This window comes from Petaurus breviceps, unplaced genomic scaffold (assembly GCF_028583685.1).
Source record: "Petaurus breviceps papuanus isolate PSGF00001 unplaced genomic scaffold, PetGlider_PUasm1.0 178, whole genome shotgun sequence".
NCBI classification, from domain to species: domain Eukaryota; kingdom Metazoa; phylum Chordata; class Mammalia; order Diprotodontia; family Petauridae; genus Petaurus; species Petaurus breviceps.
Genome location: NW_027185777.1, coordinates 34135184 through 34157943, shown reverse-complemented (window position 1 = coordinate 34157943; position 22760 = coordinate 34135184). Strand labels below are relative to the sequence as shown.

Below are 22760 nucleotides of genomic sequence, written 5' to 3'. Positions count from 1 at the left end.
GAGAGAGAGAGAGAGAGAGAGAGAGAGAGAGAGAGAGAGAGAGAGAGAGCGCGATCCTTGAGATCAAGGACGAGTTTTTGCTTTTCTATCACCAGCGCTTGGCACAGGTTCTCGCACATAGCAAACTCTTAATAAATGTTGACTTACAAAACGACCAGAAAAGACCTTTTAGTTTATTATTCAGGGATGGATCTGGGGAGTGGGGAGGAATTGAGGCCAGAAACATAGTATTTTGATTGGCGCTCAGCCATAAATTAATTAAACTTGACCCGGGGCCTTCTGCGTTCCCATTGCCTGCCATCACCTCCCGGATTTTGTAAAAGGAAGACGGCACCAGACAGAGGTCCCCCAGAGCTACGGCCCAGACGATTCCACTCCAGGCCAGCGGGTGAGCTTTGCAGGGCGCTCCCACCCTGCCAGCAGGGGGCACCCCGCACAAGAACACTCTCTCCAAAGGCTTTCTTGCATTCCTGGCTTCAGCCTCAGCCCCCAACCACCCCGCCCGGCCCCGATACCGGGCTCCCCGGGTGGTAGGGGAAAGGCGGATGGGCTCTGTCCCTGTGTCATCCTCTGCGCCACATCAGGCCCCGCCACCAGCTAGTCAGTCACGCATTATGTTTTTTGTTTCCCCTTCCCTCCCACTCCCAGGCTCCTGCGAATCTAGTGGCAGCTGGGAGCCTAACGGGGCGCGCTGCCAACTGCTTCTCTATGGCGACAGGATGGAGACGGATGGGCGGGGCTTCCGGCGCGGCCGGAAGTGTGAGGCGGCTAGGGGTTGGAGCTGAGGGGAGTGATCGTCCCGTGTCTGTCTACTTCAGTCACTCGGGTAGCTGCCGTCGCCCGCAGTTTCTTCTTCGTGCCGAGCCGGCTCGCGCGTGTTGCGGTCACTGGGGCTAGTGGTGAAGGAGCCCGTGGCCGGCAGTGAGCGGGTAGTGGCGGCGGGAGCGGCGCGAGGCCCGTCGGCGGCTCTGACAGGTGAGAGCAGCTTCCCGGGAGGGCAGGAGCCCGCTTCCGCCCGGGCCTCTTCATGCCCCGGGGATGCGGGTTCCGCTCGGTTTTGGGGCTCCGAGCCACCCTCGGCCCCAGGCCGCCATCTTCCAGGTTGGAGCCCCCGGCCCCTCAGAGACGGCGGCGCGCTTGCTCCCCCGCTCCCCAGGGAGCCTGCGCCCCGAGTCGTGGGGAGGGGTCTTCAGCGCTCCGACGGCGGGCCGTGCCGTGACGCGGGCGCCGGATGTACCCCCGCCCCCCTCGGGCTCTGAGGCCCGTCCCGGGAAGCGCGGCGTCCCTCGGAGACAGCCGTGCGGCATCTGTCGGACAGTTCGGGGCCAGTGGGCCCAAGTTCCAGGGCCGTGCACGCCTAGGTCCGCCGGGATGCCCTTCCCCTCTTGTAGGTCTTTCTACCGCATTTCACTTGCCGCTTGTCCCAAACAAAAGACGCAAGAAGTCACTAGGCAAAAAAAGGGAACGTGAACAGAGCCGTTCTTGGCTTGGTCCATTGTAATAGACCAACTTGTGCAGATTTTTGCTGCTCGTGCAGGGCTCGTATTTTATTTTATTTTTTTTTGCAGCAGGTTTATTTGTAAGTAATTTAGGGATGGAGCTCCATCTGTGATTTCATTGGTACCTTAGCCTAAGATTTACCTGCAGCACTTAACGTGATTACTCAATGTGTAAAGATCTCATTCATTCTCTTAACATTTATTGAACCAATCGGAATGTGTAACTGCACGTTGGGGAAATAGCTGCGGGTATTGCAGAACACACTATACTTGGAGCCAGAAGGTCTGGGTTGTTTTTGTTTTAGTGACTGCTATGTCCCTCATGAACTCTGCGACCAGGGGCAAGCTACTTCCTTCCTATAAGCCTCAAGTTCCTGTCAGTTAAATGGAGTACATAAACGTTTGCTTTGCTTATCTCACAAACTTTGTGAGGTTCCTACAAAATCACTTATATGGAAATGGTTTATTACACTGTGCTTTGCTCTCTTCCTCCACCAAACGATTGTTCTTATTTCCATAACAGGAATCTTCCTTTTGCAAAAATCTGGTCAGGTTAGTTGTGGCATAGTTTGTGCAGGACAGTAATAGAAAGAATGTATATTTGGAGTCAGGAACCCTGGCTCTGACTTTTATTATATTCTACACTTACTGACTAGATGATTATGGAATAATCGTTTTGTCTTTATGAGGCCCAGGTTCCTTCTCTGTAAAATGGGAAAAGTAATCACGTATTCCTTAGGATGGTTGAGAGTAAAGTACTTTGTAAATGTTTAGAGTGCATTATAAAAGTTAGAAGATAATGATCCAGGAACTGGGTTTAAATGCTAGGTCTGCCCTTGTTGACTTTGGGCAAATAACATAATGTTTCTGGGCCTCAGTTTTCTTCCTTAGTAAAATGAGAGGATGGGTGAGATGATATTCTAGATCAGGGGTGGGGATCCTGTGGCCTGGAGACCACATGTGGCCTTCTAGGCCCTTTGGCATTTTGACTGATTGCAAGTTTTACAGAACAAATCCTTTTATTAAGGGAATTTGTTCTGTCAAGTGTGGATCCAGTCAAAGGGCTGCACTTGAGGCCTGAGAGCACTGCATACAAACCCCCAGGCAGCAGGTTCCCTACCCCTGTTGGAGATCAATACTCTAAAATGGTGGCCAGGTCAGAACCTCCATTGGCTTTGAGTGATCCCTAGGGAGTATGCTGTATGGACCCTCATTCCCTTTCCAAATGATTTAAGAGTAGGAAATGAGTTTTATCCCAGTCTCCCCATGATAGCCAGTGGCTGGTTTCCAAAGCAGCTTTATCATCTCATTTTCATTCAGTCCATTTTTACCTAATATTTCTCTACCACTTCCTATATCTGGAGCCTCTTATGGCTCTGTAAGTGCCCTACTTCTCTTATGCTACAGGTTTACAGTGATTCAGGCACTCATACCAGTAGTTTTTCAGGCAAAATACTCAATTTGCTTCCCTAGCACATCCCTACTCTACCTCCTAGATCACTTCTGGATAGATTCAGTTACAGTGCAGGCTATATGTATGGGTGCAGTGACTGATGAGTGAGAGTACTGGCTATGCTCTCCTTAAAAATATATTTATTAATAACTATTTTAGGGAGAGTAAAAATTTTTTGTACCATTAATAAATGATATATTATTTCCAAAGTATTTTCTTTTATCTCATCCCTTTAAAATTTTTATTTTTATTTTTATAATTTACATAATTATTGCTTTTCTACACACATATTTAATTTATAAATAAGTAAAATTTGGAGGAAGTGTGCCCAGTAATTTTTTTTACTAATGAGATGACTCTTCAGAAAAATTTGGAGACCAATGAAGAGATGAGCAGCAGTTTGGTACAGTAGAAAGAGCATTTGGTTTGCTGTCAGACAATCTGAGTTTAAATTTTGCCTCTTACACATTACCTGAGTGCCCTTGGGCAAGTGACTTAACCATTATGAGCCCATTTCCTCCTTTGTAAAATGAGAGGGTTGGATTAGATATCTTTGGTAGTGTCCATCTATGATCTTGGGATCCCTAAGGTCCTTTCAGCTTATGACTTACTCTGCTTTAGTGAGTTTCAGTGGCTCCCTATTGCCTACTGTTAAAGCTCTTTAGCCCTACATTCAGACCTCTTCATAACTTTGTCTAAACTTTGCTCATGTAATTGTGGAAAATGCCCAGGATTTGGAATTAGAAGATTTCAGTTAAAGTTCTGACTCTTTTACCACCTTGTACTTATTCAGGTCACTTAAACTATGGGCTTTGGACTTGTTGCCTGTGAGGTACCTTCTTTCTCCATTTCTTTCATCTTATGTGCCTGAAATGTCTTTCTTTACCTTATCTTGCCTTTTGTTGAAATTCTTCCTATCTTTTAAAATTCAGTTTAGATAACTTGCTCTTATTTCCTTTGCCTTGGCTTTTTGGACCTCTTTTGCCATTTGAGGTCTATTTTTTAGGATGTTATTTTCTTTAGTATTTTTTTTGGACCTAGCAGACTATTGACTAGTTTTTTCATGATTTTCTTGCATCACTCTCATTTCTCTTCGCAGTTTTTCCTCTACTTCTCTTGATTTTCAGAATCCTTCTTGAGCTCCTCCATGGCCTGTGACTAGTTCATATTTTTCTTGGAGGTTTTGATGCAGGAGTTCTGACTTTGTTGTCTTCTTCTGGTTCTATGTTTTTATCTTCTTTGTCACCAAACAAGGATTCTATAATCTGATTTCTCTTCCTCTGTTTTCTCATCTTGCCAGCCAGTTTCTTGACTTGTGAGCTCTTTGCCACAGTAGAACTCTGCTTCTGCTTCCAGAGTGGAGAATACTGTGTCCCAAATTTCTGGGGTTTTGCACAGCTGTTGTCAGAGCTTTTCCTAGGCACCTGCCTCAGAACTGTGAGGAGGACTGCCTCTCCACAGCCTCAACAAGCTCTGGCATGCCAGCACTCCTCCTCCCCCCAGGACCACCCACCCAAGACTGTGGCCCAGAACCAGGTGGGGCAAAGCAAGAGAATCTTGCCTCAGTGCCAGCAGAGATTCCTGCATTTGCTCTCTGATCAGCTACTTATTCCCCCTCCCCCCACCATCTGTGAGCCTGGAGCTCTGGAAGCAGCCTCCACCACCTCTGGTGGGGGGGATGGGAGGGGGGAGGTTGGAAACTGGACCACACTCTTTTCTCACCTAGGTCCAGCAAAATTTCCCCACTGACCTTTTACTTTGTCTTTGGCATTTATGGGTTGAGAAGTCTGGAAACTGCCACAGCTGCCAGTGATTCAGTCCCCTCAGGTCTTCTTGGGCCTCCGGTCTTGGACAGACAGACTGGACTGCACTCTGCTCCCAACCAGTTCGATAGACCCTTCCTGTCGGCCTGCTAGGCTGTCCTCAGATGGAGGTGTATTTCATACTGTCATTTTGTGGTTGCCGTAACTCTAAAATTTGTCTAGAGTCATTTTTTACAGGTATTGGAGGTGGTTGCGGTGCAAGCTCAAGCAAGTTCTTGCTTTTACTGTACCATCTTGGCTCTGCCCCCTGCAAGCTTTAATAACTTGAAAAGAATGTTTATTTGAATTAAGAAAAAATTAAACCAGACTCAGCTTATTGGGATCTTGACCTCTGGCTTTAACTGAATACCATTAAAGGACTGCTAATTATCTTTTGGAAATCTAGCTTTCAATTTTTTTTTATTATTCTGGATTATAGGTTGTGTTACCACCTCTGAGAAGAAAGAGTGATTTCACTTTCTAGTTTTGCTTCAGTCTCTCCTTTATTAAATATTAGTCACTTGTATCTCAGGTGAGAGGATTAACAGTTGATAAAGCAATTAAGATTATTAATTTGGAGTAAAAGTTTTAAATTGATATTAGGTAAAACAATTGCAAATATGCCAGTGAGGCTTTCTAGGTTTGTGTACTTTAGCATGGAGGCAAGACAAAAAACAGATTTTTTTTTCCCCTCATTCTTGCATGTGTAATTTACAAAAACAAAGATACTAAATTTCAAATAATCATTTTATTTTTTCCTGAAACTAACTGGGTACTAAATGTCTGAGGCTGGATTTAGAGTTAGAAGGGGCCTTAAAGATAATCTTTTTCAAAATACTCATTTTGTATTTGAGGAAATTGAAGGCCAGTAAAGGAAAATGAGTTTTTCCAAGGTAATGTAAACAGCAGTTTAGGGATCTTAACCTGTGTTCTAGGGGAATTTTTGGATTGTGAAAACTTTTCAATAAAGTGCACCTTTTTTTTTAAAGGATTTTTTTCCTTGATATAGCAGTCATCCTAAAACCCTGAATTAAAAGTGACATGCTGATCATGCTGATAAATGTCTAAGGCTAGATTGTGATCTTGGATCTTCCTGTCTCTGTGCACTGCAATCTATCCACTGTACCACCAGCTGTCTTTACAGATCCAGCACCGTGCTTTCTTTGTACATAATAGGAACTTGATAAGTATTTGATAAATGCTGTGAACATAAATTAAACATTCTCTTAATTGCCTTTTTTTGAATGGTAGGTTGCCTTTAAAACCGTGACATGTTCAAAATAGTGTTACAGATTTTATGTTTTGAGGCACTATCAAAACATTGTGGATTGGGAAAGAATCTGGGGGAATGACAGAAGTTAGGGGGTTTTGCAGTTATTCTTTCTTTTCCAGTTACGTTTCACACATTTTGAACTGGGTATCCACTAAACATCTTAAACTCAATATGTCCAAAGTAGAACTCATTCTTTTCCCCCCTAAATTGCCCTAATACCCTTCCCTCCCTACCCCATCCCCCTTACTGTGAAGGGCAGTACTATGCTCCCAGTTCCTGGTATTCTCAAGCTGGGAGTCATGCTGAATTCTTCACTTGTCTTTCAGATCCCTTCCCCCATCTAAGCTGTTGCCAAGTCCTGCCAATTTCTCCTTTTCAACATCTCTCAAGTACTCCTTCTTTGCTCTGACTTTGCTACCACTCTAGTACAGGGCCTTGCACCTAGATTTTTGAAATAGCCTGCTGGCCTCTAGTTTTCCCACTTCTCTCCTCTTCTAATGGGGGAAAACATGTAAATACCCATGTACAAACAAAAATATGTATATACTCAGGATAAATTGGGAATAATTTCAGAGGGAACGCTCTAAATTAAGGAGGTGAAACTTTAAGGAAACTAGGGAACCCAAAAAGTATACTTGACAAGGGGGAAAAATTTAGGCATGGGAGACAGTGAAAATGCACAGAATCCAAAGATGTGTCTTACACAAAGAATAGCAAAGAGATCAGTATCACTGACTAGTGGAGGGGAGTAAAGTGTAAGAAAATTGGAAAATTAGGTGGTCCGAATATGAAGAATTCTTTAAAAGCTAGAGGATTTTTCTGTTTGATCCTGGAGGTAGTAGGGAGCCACAGAAATTATTTGAATGGGGTTGACAGTGACATGGTTAGTTAGACTTGTGTTTTAGGAAGATCATTTTAATATCATAGTGGAATATAGACTGGAAGGGTGAGAGACTTAAGTCAAAGGTACCACAGAAGGCTAAAAAAAAGTAATTAAAAAAACTCAATGATATCAGTAATTTTTATTTTCAGTTTTTTTATCTCGAAAATTAATGTATCTGTTGACCTAATGTTAAAATGATAGGATTATAGAATTTAGGAGGAAGGAAGGGAATAATAAACATTTAATTTAGAGCTGGAAGGGACCTTAGAGATTATACCTTTCAAGAAAACACTTATAGTTGAGAATACTGAGGTCCAGAGATGGACTTTTTCTGGGTAATATAAGTTGTAATTCTGGAATCTTAGCTTGTGTTTTAGGGAACTTTTTGCATAAGGACATTTTCCAATAAATGCACTTTTTTTTCTTTTTAGCTTTTTTTTTGGGAGGGCAGTTGGGGTCAAGTGGCTTGCCCAAGGTCATATGGCTAGTTTTTGTGTTAAGTATCTGAGGTCGCATCTGAACCCAAGTCCTCCTGACTTCAGGGCCTGTGCTCCATTCACTTTGCCACCTAGCCGCCCCTATAAATGCACTTTTTTAAAAAAGAAAGTTATTGCTTGATATAATAGTGGTTTCCCCTAAAATACTGAATTAAAAATTATATATAAGTCCAAATGTAATTTGTTAGTTTATCTTTGAAAGTTTCCTTTTTGATTGTTGTTTTCCTTTAAACTAAGTTGGTGGTTTCTGGAGTCTAGGAAGATTTGGTTTGAGAATCTTTTTTGTCTTGCACATTTTCAAATAATTATTTTATGCTTTCATTATATATGGCGTTCTCACAGTTTTTTGGTAGGACTTCATGTTTACTTTTTAAGCTTTGTAATAGTCATCTGAAAGTAGTTATGCTCAAAGCATTTTCAAATATTGTCACATGTAATAATGAGTATCTGAGGATTTTAGGAGTATAGCTCCTAGGGACATTAAAACTAATTTAAACTGGTGGTTTTTCCCCACCCTGATCTCCATCTTTTACTGATGAAGAAATAGAGGAGAAATTAGTGGTTTACTCAGGGGCTGGCTTGGAGGTATAGTCAGCATTTGAACCCCGATCCCATAACTTCACATCTGTTGCGCTTTCTACTGTACTTTTCATTATTTAAGTAAAATGGAAATTAAATGAATTACTCAATTCATCTCAGTAAGTGTTTAAATGTATACTATGTATAAACATTGTGCTGGGCCCCAGGATACATGGACAGATCATTACAGTTCTGCTAATAAAGGAGCTTACATTCTCCTGGGGGATGCATTACAAGATTAGTAAATAAAAAGTAACTTCAGGAGTTAAAGAGTACTTAGAACTAGAAATACCAGGAATGGTTAGTACCTAAATTGAGACTTAAAGGTAGAGATTTTAAGCTTGGTTGATTAGGGGGAAATGCATTCCATGCATAAAGGACAGTCTGTAAGAAGGCACTGAGATGGATAATGGAATGCAGAGCCCTGGTAACAGCAAGATGGCCTGTTTGGCTGGAACTTTGAGTGCGTTTTTGGCATGGGGAAGGAGCATATAAAAAAAACGTGGGGGCCAATTTGTGGAGTGCTCTAAGTATCAAACAAAAGTTTTTATTTCATCCTAAAGGCTCATGAAGCGTTTTGAGTACAGAAGGACATGGACAGACCTGTGTTTTAAAAATATTAATTTGGCAACAATATGAAAGTAATATTAGAACATAGATGTGTGAGTGGAAAGAAAAGGATGGCTGTGAGACATGTGGAAGCCGAATTGACAAGACTTGGCAACTGACTGGCTATGAAGGGGGAGGTAAAGGAAAGGGAAGATTGACTCTGAACTTCCAAACTAGTGTAACTTGAAGGATGCTGATACTCTCAATAGAACTAAAGAAGTTTGGAGGAAGAATTTTTTGGGGGGGGAAATGGGAGTTTTGGATGTGTTTAGTTTGAAGTAGATAGGAAGTTGGTAATATAGTTAGTTCATTAAAGACACTAGGGCTCAATAGCTCTATGTCTGTATTTATATCTATATGTTTGTGTGTGGATAAGCATGATAATCACCCATGGAAGATGGTAAGATCACCAAGAGGGAGAGGAGAGAAGAGAGCACACCTTCGGGGACGCCTGTATTTGCTGCGCGGGAGATGGATGTCGAGGTAGCAAAGAAGCCTGAAAGAAAAGTATTTTGGCAGCAAGAGAATGAAAGTCAGAGCACTGTCACAAAAGCCCAGGAAGGAGAAAGGGGTTTGACAGTTTCAGAAACTGCAGAGGGGTCAAATAGAATAAGGACTGAGAAAATTGCATTTAGCAGTAGAGGTCCTTGGTAACCTTGGAAAGAATAGTTTCAGTTAGGTGGTGAAATCCAAAGGCAGATTGCAGGGTCAGGAAATAGAGGTAATGTGTATGGAAAATCCTTCCTAGGAGTTCTGGGGTAAAAGGAAGAAGGGGTATTTGTTGAGCTGGGTCTGAGACATTCTCTATCCCTTTTATGCCTTTGTCTGGAATGCTATTTCTCCTTACTCTTTGCCTCTTGAAATTTCACAGGGTCCTTTTAAGGTTAATCTCAGAGACACCCTTCCACACAAAGATTTTCCACATCTCCTACAGTTGTTAGTGCCCCCTCTGTATTATTTCATATTTAATTTGTACATATTTTATGCTTGTTCATGTACTTGTCATTTTACTTTAATAGAATTTAAGCTCCTCAGGGACTGGGAACTTTTTATTTTTGTGTTTTGAACCCCAAGCACTAAGCCAAGTGTTTGTTAGTTGGCGATAAGAGAAGGGGAATGAATGAGGGGGCTAGCTTTTGGAAGAGACAGGAGGGGATAAAATCAAGAGTACCAGTAACACCTTTGGTTTTGGCAAAGAGATGGACCTTTTCTTTTTTTCTCCAAAATTTAAAAACTTTAAACTTAAATACTAAAATGTACAAGGGGAACTAAAAATATTAAAATTTAAATACATGGTAAGAAAAGAAAAAGAAACATTATAAACTTAAATATTAAAACGTAAGTGCAGAATAAGAAAAGAGAAAGACATTGCCATGTCCCTGAAGCTGTTTGCTCTTTGTCCTCAAATCTCTGATCTTCTCTGGTTGTTGCCTGAGGCCCACTGTTCTGGCCTTTGTTTTTACCACTCTGTGTTAGCCCTGAGGTGTTATTTTGTCTTGTTTGTGGTGGAAATCTGGAGAGCTTGGATTTAGTTTTCCATTTTCCCAGAATTTTCTCCCAGAAGGGTCTTCTTTTCACCAGAGACCTAATGAAAAGATGAGAAAATAGGGGACAAGAGATAGAAAGATTTTTGATGTGTGGACTGATTAGGTATGGGCTCTGGGAGCTCTCCTGGAGTCCTTGAGGTACAGGATCTGGAAACCTCCCTTGGACTCTAGATTAAATTGTCTCATTTGATGAGGCATTTGCATGAGGCAATAAGCCTTACATTGTGGCTGGACCCAGACCTCTAGCCTAGTTACTAACTGCTAACTACTAGCCTAGTTACTAGCCTAGCCTTCCATTGTTCATCTCCTTCCCACCCCTGAGCCTATCAAAATATCAGTACACACTTGAACAGGCCTAGCCCACCATCGTCTGTAGCCTCCAGCTACTTCCCACCCTTAATCACTCTTTGACTTCATTAACTCTTGGAGACCCTCCCCAAACTCCTCCTCTAGACCACTCCTAGATTCCTCCCACAACCTTCTTTATATAAGACCCCACCTCACACCATGGGGTGTGAGAGCACCATGGAATAGTGAGCGCCATAGAATGACCTAGCACAGACTTACTCTGTGTCTAATGCAAGCAAACCTTTAATAAATTTTACTTTTTTTTGGCTGAGAAGACTTGAGTCGAATTCACTTGGCAGGACCCAGCGTGTTGGTATTTTGGGGTCTCCATAGCAACCCTAACCCTCTTAGTGGGTAAACCTCTTGGGTCTTCTTTTCACCAGAGACAGAAGGAAAAGATGAGAAAACAGGGGACATGACATAGAAAGATTTTTGATGTGTGGACTAGGAAAGAAGAGGGTGCTGGTACTGGAAGGCTTCTGTTTTCTCAGTAATGTATGATTTCTCCTGAGAAGGGGTTAGGGGGTGAATTGGGAGCCCTAAAGAGAGAAAATAAGACTTGGAAAAGTGTGATCTTGAACCTTGGAAGAGTAAAAGAATTTCTAGATAATAGTGAGTGTTGAATTTAGTTGGAATTTAACTTTCTGAAGCCATCTCTTGATAATTAACAGCACTGTGGTGATCTGTGAGTCTAGATCATTGTTATCTCTGGTGACTTGTTTTTAGAAATTTGCCAGTCTTTTTTGGCAAAAGAGGAAAGGTGGGAGCATGATGCTTAATTATAAGTTGTATTCTTGGACTTCCTCTAATTGTGTGATTTTAAAAAAAGGGTTAAAAGTTGAATTAATGCTTTTATACTTCAGAATGAAATTTTGAATAACAGATTTTTGAAATAAAGTTCTATACTTGTAGTGTGAACATGGGCTCTGTAATGCTTGTACTAACTGATCAAATGTACTAGACTTAGAGCTTCCCTTTTCCACAGGGAATGGAGTAGCATAATAATTAGCCAGTTAGGACTTCTGATGCCCAGGACTTCTTGACATACCAGTGATCCTTTGGGAAGTAAACTTTTGCTGAACTCAGAGATGCCTGCAATTGCTGAAACCCATCTTGACCAGCTCAGAGAGAAAAGCAAAAATCTTAGTTCCTGACTTTTCTTAAGAGCAGCAAACATTCTGCTTTTCGTATTTAACTGATATCTTCTAAACTCCCCTACCCCTAGCCCTTCCCACCTGACTTATGTATAAATATCTCACTCCTTCTAACTCCCCTTTAAGCAGATGGGGGAACATTGTCTCCCTGTTCCAGCTTGCACATTTCTTCTTCTTAGGCAACAGATGCAGTTATAATCTTTATAAACTGTGATCAGACTATGGATCATTCCAGGTCCCCCTTTTGGACCTGGAGTTTCTTCCATCTTAGCACTTCACATGTGGTTTTTATTTTAACAGTAGAAAACAGAAAATTTGTTTTATGTCTATTATTGTTTATAGCACATTTGAATGTGATTATTTTCTTTAAGTTACATTGATTCATACAGCTCTTTTATTTTTAGATTAGTGGCTTATTTTGATTTAGTAACTTTCCTGTACTTATAGTTTGGACCAGAAGTTTCCGAAATTATTTGGCCTACTGCCCCTTTAAAAAAAATTACTCCATTACTACACCTCCCTCCCCCCAATCTTTAACACTTTAACAGGTTTTTTAAAATTTGCATAATTTCAAAAATACAAAATATATTAAAAAAACCAAAACATCTTAAATTTAACAATTTATTATAAATGTGTGGCTTTTTCCTACATTGAAATTTTTAATATTGTGTCATGTAAATTATGTAGTATCATGTTGTAAACAAGTCATTACATTCATATATTCCAGAATGACTGTGGTACTGTGTACAAATGCCCAGTCCAGTTAAAAATGAGGCCACGATAGACTTCCCTATGATGTGCTATATGCTTGCCTGCTAGCACTTGCTTGTTAAGACCTGTGGGAGGACTTGATACTGATGAGTTATAACTTGCATTTTGTGTGTTTATTTGGAAAATAATGTAATCACTATGACTTTAACTCTGTTACACTGTAATGTAATGCCAAGCAAAGGCAACTTCCCAAGGTTCAAAATACCAGCATAGGTGCTCTCCATTTTATTCAGTGACAAATTAAGAACAGAGAGAATCAACATATAGCATAATTCAAAATACAGCATTTGCCAAGTGTGATTTAATCAAATGCTACCCCACCCCTGGACTATCACATTCATTTAATCAATCACAAAGTCCCTCTTCTAAATACTACTCCACCCCTAGGCTGTACATTGATTTAGTCCATCACAAAGCCCCTCTTCTCAAATGGAGATTAGTTTCCAGTTATAAGTAAAGTACATTCATTTTTTTAATCACAGAACACAAAAAGGTCAAAAGTTCCCCACCCTTGGATCACAGTTGAATCTACCCCAGAGTTACAAAAAGCTTAAGCACAGCATTTAATATACCCAAATGGAGGTCTTTTCTTCATCTTGACTCTAGGCAAGTTCTCAGCAATCTTTGTTCCTGGGGAGACAAAGCTTAGCAAGGCCACAAGATACATTGCCAGTGTCTTTATTAATTCATTCTCTGTCTGCAGAACAGTTCTAGGACCCCTGAAAACATTAGCAAAACCCTCTTCCAGGATTTCTGTAAACATACAACAAGAAAATCCTTCTTCAGGGCTTCTGAACCAACAGCAAATACCAAGACCTCTGCAACAACAGCACTGCCCTTTACCAATGGACAAATCTGGCAAAACAACTTCAAAACAAAGTACCCGCATAACAGCCATGTCTTCTCAGTCCTTGGAAGCCCTGGGTGGCAGCTCTCAAAAGTCCTGGGCAATTCAAAGTGGCCCTCAGCAATCCTCGAAGTCTCTCTCTGCCTCCAAGGGTGCTGCTTCCAAAAAGTTCTTCTGCCTCCCTCTTTTCTTGTGTCTCTCTAAATTTACATCACCAGCTCCTCCCAGTTCAGCCCTCTCTTTTCAAGTCAACAAGTCCATCCTACAAGTGGGATTCACAAGCTCTGGGTTTTAACACAATCAAACCAAAAACCAAGCTAATACAGGGGGATCTTTAAATTACATTACTATTACACACACAACAGATGAAACCTGTATAAATGGTTTTTCAAAATTTTCTTCTCTTCTTTCCTTATGCTTCCACTGGCTCCTTATTTTTATTCAAAACCTCCCAATTGCATCTGAGGCTACTACTGTCCCCTGGAATATTCCACTGCCCCCCAGGGGGTGGTATTGCCCGCTTTGGGAACCTCTGGATTAGGCTTTGTTGTTCTTTAGTTGATAACCATATTTTAAGGGTGTGATTTGACCTTAAGATTCTTTTACAACCTTACTATTGCATTAGATTTAAACTTTGAATTTACCTTGTCTGGAACCCAGCCTCCATGGTACTTTCTGACCATTTCTATATCCTGCTGTCTCTGCTGGGGCCATCCTTTTCTTCTTCCTTCCTGTTGGAACTTTGGGATTTGCCCCTGGATGAGCTTTGGCCTCATTTTTATCTGGACTGGGCATTTGTACACAGTACCACAGTCATTCTGGCCCTCCTCCTTTTCCAGTACTTTTTTATTTTTTCCATTTTTCAAATGCTTTATTAACTTCAGATTTACATCCTTCATTTCCACCAGATTTTGAGTTAAAAATTTTCTCCACATTTTCCCCCTACCAACCACCCCAAAATAGCAGTCCCACAGGATAACCCCTCCTCTAATCTGCTCTCTCTATTTTCTCCCATACCCCTTTCGACTTTTCCAGTAGGGCATGGTGGATCTCTATGCTCCAGTGCCTGTATATCTTATTTCCTGATTACATGTAAAATAGTATTAATAATAGTATATATATTTAAACATTTGATTTTAAAACTTTGAATTCCAGATTCATTCCCTTCCTCCCTTGTCACCCACCCTTACTGGGAAGATAAGCAGTTCAGTATAGGTTGTACATGTGTGGCTAATGCAAAACATAGTAGATATATTGTAAAAGACTGACTATATTTCCCTCCCTCCTATCCCACCTCCCACTTGTTCTATTCTCTACTTTGATCCTGTCCCTTTTCAAAAGTGGGTGCTTCCAACTTCCTTCCCCGCCAGCCTGCCCTTCCTTTCATCATCCCCCCTCTCATCCCCTTCCCCCACTACTGTCCTGTAGGGTGAGATACCCTATTTAGTGTGTATTTCATTCTCTCCCCAAGCCAAATTCAATGAGAATAAGGTTGACCCATTCCCTTTTGCCTTCCTATTCTTCCCCTCCATTGTAACTATTTTCCCTTGCCTCTTCTATATGAGATAGTTTACCCCATTCTGTCTCTCCCCATCTCCTCTCATTATATTCCTCTCTCACTTCTTAATTTCACCTTTTAAGTATCATCCCTTCCTGTTAAATTGGTCCTGTGCCCTCTATTTATAACTGTAAACATATATACACACATTCACATATGTAGTCACATGCCCGTATACCCTCATATATAGACATATATATATATATATATATATATATATATGTATATATATTTCTATTCCCTTCAACTATTTTCATACTGAGAAAAGTTTCATAAGGTACAATTATTGTTTTTCCATGTAGGAATGTTAATAGTTCAACTTTGATAAGTTCCTTATGATTTCTTTTCCCTGTTTACCTTCTCATGCTTCTCTTGCTTCTTGCATCTGAATGTGAAGTATTCTATTCAACTCTGGTTTTTTTATCGAGAATGCTTGAAAGTCCTCTATTCCACTGAATGACCATGTTTTCCCCTGAAGCATGATACTCAGTTTTTGCTGGGTAGGAGATTCTTGGTTTTAATCAGAGTTCCTTTGCCCTCTGGAATATCCTATTCCAAGCCCTTCGATCCCTCAGTGTAGAAGCTGCCAGATCCTGTGTTATCCTGATTGTGTTTCCGTAATATTCAAATTGTTACTTCCTGGCTGCTTGTAATATTCTCCTCTTGATCTGGGAATTCCAGAACCTGGCTATAACATTTCTAGGGGTTTTCTTTTTGGGGTCTTTTTCAGGAGGTGATCTTTCAACATCTATTTTGCCCTCTGGTTCTAAAACATCAGGGCAGTTTTCTTTGAGAACTTCTTGGAGTATGATTTCTAGGTTCTTTCTTTGATCATGGCTTTCAGGTAGTCCAATAATTTTAAAATTCTCTCTCCTGGATCTATTTTCCAGGTCAGTGGTTTTTCCCATGAGATATTTATTTCACATTGCCTTCTATTCTTTCATTTGTTTGGATCTGTTTAACAGCATCTTGATTTCTCATAAAGTCATTAGCTTCCATTTGCTCCAATCTAATTCTGAAGTAGTGATTCTCCTCAGTGAGCTTTTGAGATTCTTTTTCCATGTGGCAAATTCAGCTTTTTAAGGCGTTCTTCTCCTCATTGCCTTTTTGAGCCTCTTTTGCCATTTGAGTTAGTCTATTTTTTAAGGTGTTATTTTCCTCAGTCAGGCTGTTGACTCTCATTTTGTAATTTTCTTGCATTGTTCTCATTTCTCTTCCCAATTTTTCCTCCACTTCTCTCATCTGCTTCTCAAGGTCCTCTGTGGCCTGTAATCAGCTTGTATTTTCCTTTGAAGCTTTTGGTGCAGGAGTTCTGACTTCACTGTCTTCCTCCTGTTCCATGCTTTGCTCCTTTTTGTCCCCAAAATAGGAGTCTAATGTTGGAATCTTCTGACTGTTTTGCTTCCTTTGCCTGGTCATGTCGCCCCTCAGTCACTTGACCCTTGGGCTTTTTTCCACAATAGGACTCTGCTACCAGACAGGGGAGGTTTCGTCCCAAATGCTGGGGTTTTCTCAGCTGCTGGAGGTATTAGATGGGTGCCCTCTCTGAGGTATCCACACGCTCTGGCAAGCTGGACATACACCCCAGGACCTCCACCCTAGACTGCAGTCCAGATCTAGGCAGGTTAAAGCAAGAGTGATTACCCCTCAGACTGGTGCTTGGTCCTCCTAGTGTCTGCCGGCCAGGAGCTGAAGCTGCCACGTGGCGCTGGCTGGCTGTGCCTGCATCTAAAGCCACGCACTCCCACTTACTGGGTCTCAAAGTCCAGACTGCACTGACCTCTCACTTTGTCCTTCGCATCTGTGTGTTGATAAATTTGGAAAGGGCCACAGCCTCAGCTGATTTGGTGTCCCTCCTGCTGGAGGCTGGTCAGGCCCACCCTGGGGCTAAAGCCTCACTGTAGGGTTGGGCTTGGCTCCTACAGCACTGGGCTGGCTGATTCCTGCTGGCCTGCCCAGCTGTCCTCAGCGAGAGGTTAGCTTCTCTGTGTCATTTTGTGGGTTTTGCAGCTCCAAACTTTGTTTAGAGTCCCCTTTTTAGATGGATTGGGGAAAGTGGAAGCTAGAGCAGCAGGGAGGGCCTGCTTCTTCTACTCCGCTATCTTGACTCCGCGCGGCCCTCCTTACCATTACTCTTTCACAAACTTTTAGAAGTGGTGGTCTCCTCTAACTTCTTGTACTCCCTTGCCACCTTCATTTATTCTTCAGTGCCTTGACCAAGGCTTGTTATTTTCAAGGTCATCAATGACCTCCTAATTGCCAAATCCATTACTTTCTTTTAATCCTCATTCTTTTGGGCTATTTTGTTACAGTTTTTACCACCCATTTCTTGTTTTACTTTTCTTTCTTGACTTTTGCTATACTCACCTATTTTGACCTTCTGTCTACAATTATTAGACTTTCCTTGTTTTCTTAGCTGGTCCTTCTTCCTCCTCTTAAAATATGGGCATTTTCTAAGACTGCCTTTGGTCCTCCCTTTTACTCTCTAGGCTTTTCTTTGTTAATCTCATCTGTTCCAGTGTCTTAAATCATTACAATTTCTCTGATGTTTTTCAAGATTTTTGTTTGCTTCTAGCTTCTCCACTGAAATCTACTCCTGCATTTCTAACTGAATGTTAACATCTACTGCTATCTTAAACTTACCATCTTCTCCCCTAAACCTGTCCCAGTCTCTTTTAATGGCACTCCCATACTCTCAGTTACTTAGATTTGACATCTTGGAGCCATCTTTGACTTTTCCCTCTCTCATACCCCCATATCCAACTACATGCCAATTTTTACAGTTCTACTACAGCATTGTCTCTTGTAGCCTTCCTGTCTTTTGTGTTCGGTTCTATCTTAATTTGAACTCTCATTTCCTTTAGCCTCAATTATTATATATAGTAGACTCTTTTTAAAAAGATTAAGTTTTAGTGATCTTTTTTCTATCACCATAGTTCCCCTCTCTTATTCTTCTCTTCTTCCAGAAAGCAATCCCTTACAACAAATACTATTTTTTGAGACAAAAAGGAGAAAAAGATGAAAAATTTGACATAACTGATTAGTATATCACATGATATATGCAGTAGGTAACACATGTGGACCCACCACTTCTGTGAAAGGGTGAGATAGGGGATGACTTCTGATATCTTTCCTTTCAAGCCATGTTTGTTCTTTATAATTTTGCAACATTAACTTTTTTATGGGTCTTTCTGTTAATATTGTAATCGTTGTGTATATTATTTTCTTGGCTATTTACTCTCTGAATCAGTTCATGTAGATCTGTCTATGTTGTCTCTTATGTATCACATTTGTAATTTCTTAAAACACAGTAATATTCCATTACATTCCTGTACCACAATTTGGGTAGCTGTTCATTCTCCAATCGATGGATATCTGTTTTGTTTTTAATTCTTTGCTTTTATACCAAGTGCTTCTCTAAACATCTACACATAGTAGGTGCTTAATAAATGTAAATTGATTGATTGGTATATATGAGACTTGAATCTTATCAGCTACCTCTTTGGGGTATAGCCTCCAAGACTCTTGGTCTTGTGCTTATTTTTCCTCAACTCCTTCAACATTGCTTATTCTCATTTTTATTATCTTTGCCAGTTTGTAGGGCATGAGGTAAAATCTGCTTCTAGTTACCCTCTGTTTCCTGTTGCCAGAAGTGATTTTCCTAATATGCAGGGCCAACTAGGCCTGTCCTTTCCTTGGTCCATCATCTTTAGTGGTGTCCATGGAAACTGTTTACAAACTCCCTAACCTGGCATTCAAAGCCTTCCACAATCTAGTTGCAGTTGATTTTTTATAGTATTACTTCATATTACTGCACTTTGTGCATTTTGTGGTCTGTAGACCAGAAGTGATATTAAAAAAAAAATCAGTAAAACTTAAAAAGAGAAAATGGCCTGAATGTATAATATTTTAATATATGGCTATTTCTTTGAGTTAATGTGCAACATATCATGTCAGAACCAGTGGTGATTGTTTCATAGTGACATATATAGCACACTTTTAGACTACCCACTTCCAGTATACAGGGCAGACCCTTTAGAAGACAGCTACCCAAGATTGAGAATACCCAGTGGATTTATGCTATTAAATGTATAGCTCACAGGCCCCCACTGATGTGTTTTTCCTCTCAGTAGTCAACCAGAGGACAAAAAAGGCTCCAAGCAGGGCATTTATTGAAATAGCAGAATAGGGATATTTACAAAGGACATGCCTCCTGTAAATTTAGGACACACTATCCTGAAAGTATACATACCATCAATGGACAGAGTACAGAGTTTACACGTGAAGGGTCTTGGCAGTGGAGAATTCCTGTGATAGGCATCTTACTATTCCTTGTTGAACAAGACTGCTAGGCACATTTCTTCACTTGTTGGCAATTCCAGCTTCTGCCTAAGCTGGAATCCTTGGCTAGGGAACTTCTAGATTCCTTAAGGAAAAACAAACAAGCAACAACCCTTGCCCTAGGATCAGTGGAAATTCTCCTTAATTCTCTTTTCTCAGTCTCAGCTCTGAGGCCTATGGTCTTTCAGATAGCAAAATATCAGTGCAATCTATTTTTTTTTTACCTGAAGAAGATGGTATTTAGGAATAAATTTCCTTGAAATTCTGTCAATTTATATACACATACAGATTTCCTATGGCTTCCTGCTTCTACAAGGTGCCAGTGGTGATGAATGAGGAGGAGAGATGAACTTATCTTTCTCCAGGAAAAGGAAGTCAGAAAGAGTTAGGAGTAGAGGAACTCAGTTTCTGAGAATCTTCCTAGCTCTTGAGGCTTTCCTTGTACATCTTGTGTCTATGGCTTTTACTTGTATAGATACAAGATTATGTTCCCTTTGTACCCTTTTAACAACATGGCCTTTTGCTTCTTTTCAGGATTGTCTTTCACTTCAGTTCTTTTTTTTTTTTTTTTGATGTCTTTGTTTTGGCTTTTCCCATTTACATTTCTGTCTCACTCTCCCTTTGAATAGTGTCTATAGATTGTAAAAAGCCTCAGCCTCCTCCTTTATTGAGGAATTTACTTTTCACTATCCTCACTTCTTGCCCTGTGATGCTTCTGAGAAGGAAGTACTGTTAACCAGCTACTTTTCAGTCCCCTTTCATGCCTAATGCAAGTATTTACAATAGCCTTTACCCCATTTCTTTCTTTGTTTCTCATTCTTTCCTTCTCTGTCTGGGCTGAATCTTCCAATTTTTTCAGGGTTGAAGGAAGATGAACTAAGTTTTCTGTTGCTTTGCAGTTCTGTAGGGTCTGCCCCAGACAGAAGGAAGGCCAGTTCCCCTATCTTCTGATTTCTCCCCCTCCTCCTCACATAGCTGGGCACACTCAGTGATTACTACTTCTTGCACCTGGGTGAGGGACTGGTATGCTGTCAGAGTCTCCGAAGCTGCCAGTGAATCCCTTTGTGGATCTCAAGCACAGATTGTTGGGTTAGCTGGTGAGCCTTGCTGAGAGCTGGGGGAGAGGTACTGAGCAAGCACCTTTTGAATGAGTGTTTTCCATGTTTAATTCCTAAAAGTTTCACTTTTATTGGGGTTCTCACATATCCTTTAGATCCAGCTGTAGTTGTTCTCCCGGTGGTGAATAGTACCTCTGTGGTGGGTTGTGAGACTTAGAGTGGGGAAAGTTCTTGGTTGGTCTGCTTGTCTCATGGATCCTTAGTCTTACTAGTGTTAAGTCTTTGTTAGACTCTCTTTTTTGCCATGATAGATAAATGAGTGGGTGCCTTTGAAGTAGTCTCAACCCATCCTCTAGCACTTTCCCAGTCCGTTCTTATGCAAATGATCAATCAAAATCTAACACTAATTTGTTAAGAAGATTAGGTATGAGGGCTCTCTCTCTTTACTCCTCAGTCACCCCAATGCATTTAGAAAAAAATAATTTTGGTAATCTGTTTGACAAATGTAGAAAAACTACATTTAAAATTTTAATGTCAGAAAAATTTTGTTTGGGGACGAACAACTTTTTAATCAGGGAAAAAGACATCTAATCAGAATTTATTTGTGATCCATCTTAAATAAGAGTTCTTTTTTTAAAGCTTTACATAGTACTTTATGGTTAATAATATACTTTAACCAAATTATTTCCACTGATTCTGGCAACAACCTTGTAAACTACATAGTTCTAGAATTATTATTCTCATTTTATAGATGAAACCAGTAACTTACCCAAGGTTACAATTTGAAGTATGTATTTAAACTCAGGCCAGGCATTTTGATCCTTATTCCCTGTTAATTTTCTGTTATACAACATTGCTTCTTTTAATGAGATATTTCTGTAGTATATAATTTTAATGAAAAGTTTGTCATTCAGTAAGCATTTAAGTATTTACTATGTGATAGGAACTGAGGGTACAGAAAAAGGCAAAAAATATCCCAATCCTCAAGGAGCTCATATTCTAATGGAAAACTTATAAAAAAAAGTTTGTGTATACAAATATAACAAGTCAGTTAAATACTGACTTGAATGGAAGGTAGTCCCAGAAGGAAAGCACTGTCAGTGAGAGGGGGCAGGGATGGGATAGAAGGAGAAAGGCCTTCAGTAGAAGATGAGATTTAAGCTGAATCTTAAAGGAAACCTGGAGGCAGAGATGAGAGGAAGCATTCTAGGCATGGCAGACAGTGTAAAGGCATGGAGTTGGGAGAGTGTGTATTTTATGGGAAGCATTGCTAGATCATGGAATATGTGGGAACAGGGGAAGTAAAGTGTAAGGAAACTAGAAAGGAAGGGACAAAGTTTTGAAGTTCTCTAACAAATAGAGAATTTCATACTAGAACTTTATGAAGTCGCTGTAGTTAATTGAGAGACTAGGGGAATGACACTGGATTACATGATCAAAACTGTTTTGAACATGTTGAGTTAGAGATGTCTTGGGATGTCAAAGAAGTAGTTGGTGCTGTGGGACTGAAACTCAGAAGAGAGATTAGGACTAGGCATACAGATATGGGATAATCTGGGAGTTGGTGTTTAAATCTATAAGAGGTGATGAGATCAGAGATCATTATGGAGATAGAAGAAGATGAATGGCAAACCCTTAGGGGGACATCCAAGGTTTGTAGGCCTCATGTAGATGAATAGGCAGTTGAGGAATGGTCAAGATAGGAGAATTAAGAGAGATTAGTGACTTGAAAACCTAAAAGGGAGTATCCAGAAGTAAAAAGATATCAATGTTCTTTAATGTGAGTATACTAAACATGGCAAAACTTTCCATTTAGAAAACTGAGGTTCCAAAGTAGGTTTTACTTTTTTTCTTGAACTTTATTTTTTAAAAAAAATCTTAATTTTATTTTATCACATCTTTATTTTTCAATATATGATGTTCTCTTGCTCAGCAAGTCATCCTTTGTAAAAAAGATTTTTGTTTAAAAGTGGGGAGGGGGAAGCAGTTCAGCACAACTAACCCACACATCAGCCACACTTGACAATATGTGCAATATTTCAGACCTATACTTCCTCACCTCTGTAAAGAGGGAGGTAAGTTCATTTTTCCCAATTCCTTTTTTAGGACCAAGTTTAGTTATTAAAATGACACAGTATTAATTTTCTTTTTTTATTTCTATGTTAAGGGTTATAAAGTCTATGGTTTATTTAATATACTGAAGCCTACAAAGGCAATTGACCTTTCTGTGCCTCCCAGGCAACTTTTTTAAGCTATACTTAAGTTAAAGATGAATTGATAATCTGAATTTGTGAAAGTTTTCTAAACCTGGAATTTCCCCACACTGATAACATCACTGCATACCTAGGGAAAAAAAAAGAGTAGGTCTCAAAACTTCTTCTTGTGCTATCATCTTTAATAGTGCAGCAGAATGTAAAATTGTTTTAAGTTTTGGTGATGAAAACAGGTTAATACCTTCTTTACCAAATTTTCTCAGTTTAATATGGAGATATCTATCTATCTATCTATCTATCTATCTATCTATCTATCTATCTATCTATC

The 22760-nt window shown here is 40.3% G+C and overlaps 1 protein-coding gene across 1 annotated transcript in view; it reads left to right on the top strand.

Annotated features, from left to right (window-relative positions):
• The first annotated feature begins 158 nt into the window (after positions 1–158).
• The window catches only part of WDR37 (WD repeat domain 37), a 98736-nt gene continuing 76134 nt past the window's right edge, over positions 159–22760 (top strand). The window contains exon 1 of the mRNA XM_069086537.1: positions 159–975. The gene's annotated coding sequence lies outside the window, so the exon portion shown is untranslated. The remainder of the gene's footprint in view (positions 976–22760) is intronic.